Here is a 9,175-nt window from a genome sequence, read left to right on the forward strand (position 1 = left end):
AACTGTTTTGGGGGACTTCTCCTTGTTATGTAGGTCCCCGACTCCTCCAATTAGTTTTTTGCTTTAGTGGTTTATCTTAGAAGTAATTAACTAGTCGAGGTGCTGCTGTAGATGAGCTTGCATGTTGAATTCTTGAATTTCCAAGTAGTTTGAATGCTTGTTTAAAGCTCTAGGCATCCTGATGAGTACTTGCTGTCATTCTTGTGAAGTTTTGTTAACTTTATCTTGTGACCCAAAAAAATTCAGAAATTTGTATCTAGGAATAATGAGATGGTTCATGAGGAGTTCTTCGAGGAGAAAATCCTCGAAGGCATCATCGAGTGAGACTCCGATACGACGGTCTTATGCTGAGCCAAGTGAAAGTTCAGTGCGAGAAGCCCACACCAAATCATGCCTTTGGCCAAGTGATGACTTCATGTTAGGTGTTGGCATTAAGGAAGAATTTGAGAAATACATTCATAATACTGAGCTCGCACCCTTCATCGCAGATAAGTGCACGCAACATTATCATTTTACTAGAACTTCCACTAAGAGGTTTAAATTTTATCATCGAGAATTCAGAGTCTCCTTTAACCTCGATGAAAATGCCTTCACCATGTCTCTAGATGATTTGTCTGATGGATGTAAAATTCCACATTGGGGTTCGCTAGACGAACCACCAAAATCTGAATATGAGGCATTTTAACTAGTCTTTGTTTTGGTAAAGATAGGGGAGTAACTCAAGGTAGAATAAATAGTATATATTTTCCTTCAACTCGTTGCCTAGCACTCTTTAATGGAAAATGTATAGTGGGCAAGCAAGATTGTAGTACTTTATGCGCCCCAGACTTGAGTTTCCTGCATATTGCGATAGCTAGAATTAAATGCTATAATCTTGGAGCAATCATATCACGCAGATTGCAATGCAATTCTGACAGTGGCCATTTTTATGGCGGAATTTATGCCCCCCGTTTAGCTGAGAAGTGTGGCGTTTCACTGCGGTCTATTAAACATATTCTTCCTACTCGGTATTTATATTTTGAGGTCATGAAGCGCCGCAAGTTCGTAAAGGCCACCACCACTGATTATGGCATGGTAGGCACTCTGGAAGTCCACCACCTCGAACGTGAGTTTATCCTTGCGGAAGTTCTTGTCGGAGCCGAAGACAACATCAAACGCGATCTGACCGAGTGAATCAGCCTTCTTCCCTGGGATCACTCCGTGAAACTGCATATTGTTGTCGCTGAGCTTGGACATCGGAATGCCCATCCCTTTGAGAGTGTCGGCGTAGATGATGTTCAAGCCGCTCCCTCCATCCATCAACACCTTGCGGAGTCGAACTCCTTCTACCACCGGGTCGAAAACAAGAGCCTGACGTCCTGGAGTGGGGACATGTGGCGTGTGATCCGACTGGTCGAAGGTGATGGCAGTGTGCGACCACTTGAGATACTTCGGGTGGAAGGAGCCGCCATGTTGACCTCTCGGTTGACCACCTTTAGTCGACTCTTGATTTCGACATCAACAAAGATCATCAGAGTGGCATGGACCTTCGGGAAGTGGTCTTCTTGTTCTTCATCCTCTTTCTCTTGGTCTTCCTCACTCGAGTGATCCTCTACGAACCTCTGGATCAACAGTCTGCACTGCCGAGTGGTATGTATAGGCACGATGGTGTTGCCTTCTTTATCTATCTTCGTGTCAATCGCACACGGCTGATCAAGGACATCTGGTCCTAACTACTTCTTGAATTTCTTTGGGGGGAATTGGCCCTTGCCTTTTCCCTTGAACTTTCCCGCTCCGAGAGCGGCTGCTTCTACCGGAAGAGTGCGCTCTACCTTCTGCTTCTGCTTTCGGTTGGCATCTCCGTCGACCGCTTTGCCTTTGCCGCTACGGAGGTGGTCTTCTTCTTCTCCATTGGCATAGCGGGTTGCTATCTCCAGCATTTTGCTCATAGACATATCTCTTGTTTGACCGAACTTCAAGTACAACTCGTGGTACCTGACGCCTGCCTTGAAAACACAGACTGCTTGATGCTCGGTGACGTTCTCCACAATGTGGTGAAGAGTGGTCCAGCGCTGGATCTAATCGCGCAAAGACTCACTCGGCTTCTGGATACAATGTTGTAGCTCTGAGAGACAAGCAGGGCGCTTGCAGGTGCCCTCGAAGGTCTTGATGAACACTCGGGCCAAATCTACCCAGCAGTATATGCTTGATGGAGCTAGTTGATTCAGCGAGGCACGGGCCGAACCATCCACCATCAGGGGCAAGTGCTTCATTGCAACGTTGTCATTACCGTCGCAGATCTGAACTGCCACTCGGTAATCATCTAGCCACATATCTGGCTTGGACTCTCCAGTGCACTTGCTTATTTCGGTCGCCAACCTGAAGTTGGGGGGAATATCAGCGGAGCGGATTGCTCGACTGAAACACTCGGGCCCAGAGATGACAAAGCCACTTCCACTCGGACGATCACTGTCGTATCCGTCACGATGGGCTCGGCCTCTATCAACTCTCTTCTGTGTGAGATAGTCCCTTACATCACGCCTCTGGTTGTAGTCGTCGCCCACCAATCGCCTTTCATCGTTGCTCCGGGGCGCATACGAACCACTCCGCGGAGGAGAGCGCAAGTGATGGCGATCTTCACGATTGAACCGGGGGGAGCGGATTGATACGTCTCCAACGTATCTATAATTTTTGATGGTTCCATGCTATTATCTTGTCAAACATTGGATGTTTTGTATGCCTTTTATATATTTTTTGGGACTAACTTATTAACTCAGCGCCAAGTGCCAGTTCCTGTTTTTTCCGTGTTTTTACCCTTTTCAGAGCAGAATATTAAACAGAGTCCAAACGGAATAAAACCTCCGAAATTTTTTTCCGGAACAAAAGATACGCAGGGAGCGTGAGAACCAAGGCAGATGCCACCAGGGGAGGCCACAAGCCCCCTAGGCGCGGCCAGGGGGCCCCGCGCCTAGCAGGCTTGTGGGCCCCCTGTGGCTCGTCTGCCCTACTTCTTCCGCCTATAAATCCCCGAAAAATCCAAAACCACGGGAGAGATCCACGAAAATACTTTTACGCCGCCGCAAGCTTCTGTCTCTGCAAGATCCCATCTGGAGCACGTTCTGGTGCCCAGTTGGAGGGGGGATTCGGATACGGAGGGCTTGTTCATCAACACCATTGCCTCTCCGATGATGCGTGAGTAGTTAACCATAGACCTTCGTGTCCATAGCTAGTAGCTAGATGGCTTCTTCTCTCTCTTGGATCTTCAATACAAAGTTCTCCATGATCTTCATGGAGATCTATCCGATGTAATCTTCTTTTGCGATGTGTTTGTCGAGATCCGATGAATTGTGGATTTATGATGAGATTATCTATGAATCTTATTTGAGTTTCTTCTGATCTCTTATATGCATGATTTCATATCCTTGTAATTCTCTTCGAGTTGTGGGTTTTGTTTGGCCAACTTGATCTATGATTCTTGCAATGGGAGAAGTGCTTGGTTTCGGGTTCATACCGTGCGGTGACCTCACCCAGTGACAGAAGGGGTAGCGAGGCACGCATCATGTTGTTGCCATCAAGGGTAAAAAGATGGGGTTTATATCTATTGCATGAATTTATCCCTCTACATCATGTCATCTTTCTTAAGGTGTTACTCTGTTTGTCATGAACTCAATACACTAGATGCATGCTGGATAGCGGTTGATGTGTGGAGTAATAGTAGTAGATGCACAAAGTATCAGTCTACTTGTCCCGGACGTGATGCCTATATGTTTGATCATTGCCTTAGATATCGTCATGACTTTGCGCGGTTCTATCAATTGCTCGACAGTAATTCGTTCACCCACCGTAATATTTGCTATTTTGAGAGAAGCCTCTAGTGAACACTATGGCCCCCGGGTCTACTTCATATCATATTTTCAGCCCTACACTTTTACTTCATTGCACTTTCCGCCTTCAGATCTCACCTTGCAATCAATCGTGAAGGGATTGACAACCCCTTTGTAGCGTTGGGTGCAAGTTTGCTGTTTTTGCGCAGGTACATCGGTGCTTCATCTTGATAATCCTACTGGATTGATACCTTCATTCTCAAAACTGAGGGAAATACTTACTGCTACTATGCTGCATCACCCTTTCCTCTTCAAGGGAAAAACCAACGCAAGCTCAAGAGGTAGCACGGATTCCTCCCCTGGTCTCTGTACCGATCTTCTCGGTGATCTCCTTCTTTGCGACGCTAAGGAGAACCTGGACTGTAAACTGACCGAACTGTGTCCGCTCGGACGGACTTGTTGTGCAGTCTGTTGTGAGACTGAGAGACAACGGAATTCTGCTGCTGTGCCGCCTGCAACACGATCTGCTGCACTCCTCTGTCCGCTGATGAATTTGACGGCTGGATGGAGTCGGCAATCCTTGCGGCTGCAGCCAAGTTGAGGATAGGCGTGCGAAATACCTCAATATTGCCAACCTGATGAGAACACCAACCGGATGCTGGGGGCGTGGATGATGACGAGCACCCGAAGTCTCTCCGGTCTCCCGATTGTCCCACTTGTTCCTTGGCGGGCTCTCATGTGAGCCGGCCATGAAAACCTCCACCGTAGGGCTGCGGTTCTCACACTCGGAAGAAGGGCCAGACGGATCTGACACCGAGTGAGATGCAGCACACGGAGGTGTAACAGGTTCAATCGCTGCCACCTGCGACAAAGACACATGACACGCGAGTGAATGACGCACCCACCGCCGGAGCCTGAGCGACTGGATCGCTTGTTGCGACATGCGATGGGGAGCACAGTCGACGGCGGAGTCGACGGTTGGCGGAGAAGGACTATGCAGGAACTAGAGCGGAAGAACGTCACCCCGCGTACTGGAACCGCTTCAATGTCGAGAGGTGCCTCCTGGATCCATGCCGAATCGTCGGTGATGAAGACGACTGTGCCAAACATGATCTCGCGGCCAAGGCACAAATCACTACCGGAAAGACATGGTTGAGAGGAAAAAATGCAAACTTGCCAGAAGTCACCTAGACGCCTGCCCCACGATGGGCGCCAACTATCGTGGATGTAAGCCTCACAGTAGATGTGTAGGGTACGAAAGTAGAGGGCAGAGTCCTAGCTAAGATAAGGTTGTATGAGTTCAGCCCCCTCTATGGTGGAGGTAACAGCCCTACGTCTCAGTGCTCTTGGAGCTTGGTGTCGAGTGGAATATGAATGTTACAGAATGTTGGGGAACGTCGCATGGGAAACAAAAAAATTCCTACGCGCACGAAGACCTATCATGGTGATGTCCATCTACGAGAGGGGATTTCCGATCTACGTACCCTTGTAGATCGCACAGCAGAAGCGTTAGTGAACGCGGTTGATGTAGTGGAACGTCCTCACATCCCTCGATCCGCCCCGCGAACCGTCCCGCAATCCGTCCCACGATCTAGTGCCGAACGGACGGCACCTCCGCGTTCAGCACACGTATAGCTCGACGATGATCTCGGCCTTCTTGATCCAGCAAGAGAGACAGAGAGGTAGATGAGTTCTCCGGCAGCGTGACGGCGCTCCGGAGGTTGGTGGTGATCTAATCTCAGCAGGGCTCCGCCCGAGCTCCGCAGAAACGCGATCTAGAGGTAAAACCGTGGAGGTATGTGGTCGGGCTTCCTTGGAAAAGTTGTCTCAAATCAGCCCTAATAGCTCCATATATATAGGAGGAGGGAGGGGAGGCTTGCCTTGAGGCTCAAGGAGCCCCAAGGGCTGCGCACCAAGGGGAGGAGGAGTCCTCCTCCAATCCTAGTCCAACTAGGATTGGAAGGTGGAGTCCTTCTCTCCCTTCCCACCTCTTTTTTTTTTCTTTTCTCTTTGATTTTCTATCTATGGCGCATAGGGCCTTCTTGGGCTGTCCCACCAGCCCACCAAGGGCTGGTGCGCCATTCCCAAGGCCTATGGGCTTCCCCGGGGTGGGCTGCCCCCCGGTGAACACTCAGAACCCATTCGCCATTCCCGGTACATTCCCAGTAACTCCGAAAACCTTCCGGTAATCAAATGAGGTCATCCTATATATCAATCTTCATTTCTGGACCATTCCGGAAACCCTCGTGACGTCCGTGATCTCATACGGGACTCCGAACAACATTCGGTAACCAACCATATAACTCAAATACGCATAAAACAACGTCGAACCTTAAGTGTGCAGACCCTGCGGGTTCGAGAACTATGTAGACATGACCCGAGTGAGTCCTCGGTCAATATCCAACAGCGGGACCTAGATGCCCATATTGGATCCCACATATTCTACGAAGATCTTATCGTTTGAACCTCAGTGCCAGGGTCCCGTATGTCATTCCCTTTGTCCTTCGGTATGTTACTTGCCCGAGATTCGATCATCAGTATCCGCATACCTATTTCAATCTCGTTTACCGGCAAGTCTCTTTACTCGTTCCGTAATACAAGATCCCGCAACTTACACTAAGTTAAATTGCTTGCAAGGCTTGTGTGTGATGTTGGATTACCGAGTGGGCCCCAAGATACCTCTCCGTCACACAGAGTGACAAATCCCAGTCTTGATCCATACTAACTCAACGAAGACCTTCGGAGATACCTGTAGAGCATATTTATAGTCACCCAGTTACGTTGCGACGTTTGATACACACAAAGCATTCCTCCTGTGTTAGTGAGTTATATGATCTCATGGTCATAGGAACAAATACTTGACACGTAGAAAACAGTAGCAACAAAATGACACGATCAACATGCTACGTCTATTAGTTTGGGTCTAGTCCATCACGTGATTCTCCTAATGACGTGATCCAGTTATCAAGCAACAACACCTTGTAGATAGTGAGAAGACCCTGACTATCTTTGATCAACTGGCTAGCCAACTAGAGGCTTGCTAGGGACAGTGTTTTGTCTATGTATCCACACATGTATATAAGTCTTCATTTAATACAATTATAGCATGGATAATAAACGATTATCTTGATACAGGAATTATAATAATAACTATATTTATTATTGCCTCTAGGGCATAATTCCAACACAGAATGAACCCTTGTGCCAGAGGGGAGGGGTGGCTTATATAGAGTGCGCTGCCCCTCATATGTGTCCAGCCTTCAAGGGTGTAATAAGTGAGATTGAATGCATACGTTACAGGTAACGTATGTCATAAAGGATATTAACTACAGTAGGCTAATGTCTGACCGTTAGCCTCGCTGGAGTGGCTTCTGGTCTTCTATGTCGTCTAGCTTCTGGTATTTACCGAGTGGAATCCAGTCGTCGAGTATTAGGTAACGTTCCGAGTGGTTCTTTACCGAGTGGATCAGAGGTTGTCTTAATCCAGTCGGTAAATATCTTGTGATCCTTAAGCTAATAATGAGGTGCCCTAGGGTAAGACTTATAGGTCAGGCCTATGACCCTACCCTAGGGCTATGACCCCATCATACCAAACTGCTTCCTTTGGGTATCCTATGAAGACGCACTTATCCGCTTTGGGTTTGAGCTTACCAGGGTAAAGCCTTTTGATAAAAGCATCGCAGCCCCAAACTTTAAGAAACAACAATTTAGGCTTCTTGCCAAACCATAATTAATATGGTGTCATCTCAATGGATTTTGATGGTGCCCTATTTAAAGTGAATGTAGCTATCTCCAATGCATAACCCCAAAACGATAGTGGAAAATCAGTAAGGAACATCACAGAACACACCATATCCAATAAGGTACGATTACGATGTTCAGACACACCATTACGTTGTGGTGTTTGAGGTGGCATGAGCCGTGAAACTATTCCACATTGTCTTAAGTTCATGTCAAACTCATAACTCAGATATTCTCCTCCTCGATCAAATCATAGGAACTTAATCTTCTTGTTATGATGATTCTCAACTTCACTCTAAAATTGCTTGAACTTTTCAAATGTTTCAAAATTGTGCTTCATTAAGCAAATATATCCGTATATACTTAAATCGTCGATGAAGGTGAGAAAGTAACGATATCCATTGCGCGCCTCAATACTCATTGGGCCGCACACATCAGTATGCATGATCTCCAACAAGTCACTTGCTTGTTCCATTTTACCGGCAAGCACGGTTTTAGTCATCTTGCCCATGAGGCATGGTTCACATGTGTCAAGTGAATTAAAATCAAGTGACTCCAAAAGTCCACCAACGTGGAGCTTCTTCATGCCTTTACACCAATATGACCTAAGCAGCAGTGCCGCAAGAAAGTGGTACTATATCATTATTCACTATACATCTTTTGTCATTAATGTTATAAATATGTGTATCATTACTATCGAGATTCAACAAGAATAAATCATTCACATTGGGTGCATGACCATAAAAGATATTACTCATATAAAAAGAACAACCATTATTCTCTGATTTAAATGAGTAACAGTGTCGCATTAAAGAAGATCCAGATATAATGTTCATGCTCAACACAAGCACCAAATAACAATTATTTAGGTTCATAACTAATCCCGATAGTAATCAAAGAGGGAGCATGCCGACGGCGATCATATCAACCTTGGAACCATTTCCCACACGCGTTGTCACTTTGTCCTTTGCCAGCCTTCATTTATTCCGTAGTTCCTGTTTCAAGATACAAAGGTGAGCAACTGAACCAATATCAAATACACAGACACTACTATGAGAGCTAGTAAGGTACACATATGTGACGCCCTCGATTTAATCGTACGCTAATCATACACGCAAATGCGTACGATCAAACTCAAGGACTCACGGGAAGATATCACAACACAACTAAGGACACAAATAAAACAAACAAGCTTCATATTACAAGCCAGGGGCCTCGAGGGCTAGAATACAGAAGCTCGATAGACACACGAGTCAGCGGAAGTAACAAATATCTGAGCACAAAAGAAACACGATGGAACGAGGCGAGGCCTCCTGCCTGGGAACCTCCTAAACTACTCCTAGTCTTCAGCGGCCTCCATGAAGAAGTCACCATCGGGGTAGCAGTCGTCGTCGGCGAGATACTCCATCTCCTGGGCTCCATCATCTGGTCGCAGCAACGGATCAAGGGGACAAAGGGGGAGCAAAGCAACGGTGAGTACTCATCCAAAGTACTCGCAAGACTTACATCAGAACTATGCTAAGTATGCATCAGTATCAAAGAAGGGGTTTATATGTGGACTGACTACAACAATGCGAGAAAAGGGGGAGAATGCCTAGTGCTATCAAAGACTAGCATCTTCAAGGGTCTTG

The sequence above is a fragment of the Hordeum vulgare genome, chromosome 1H (genome assembly GCF_904849725.1).
Source record: "Hordeum vulgare subsp. vulgare chromosome 1H, MorexV3_pseudomolecules_assembly, whole genome shotgun sequence".
In the NCBI taxonomy this organism is placed as follows: domain Eukaryota; kingdom Viridiplantae; phylum Streptophyta; class Magnoliopsida; order Poales; family Poaceae; genus Hordeum; species Hordeum vulgare.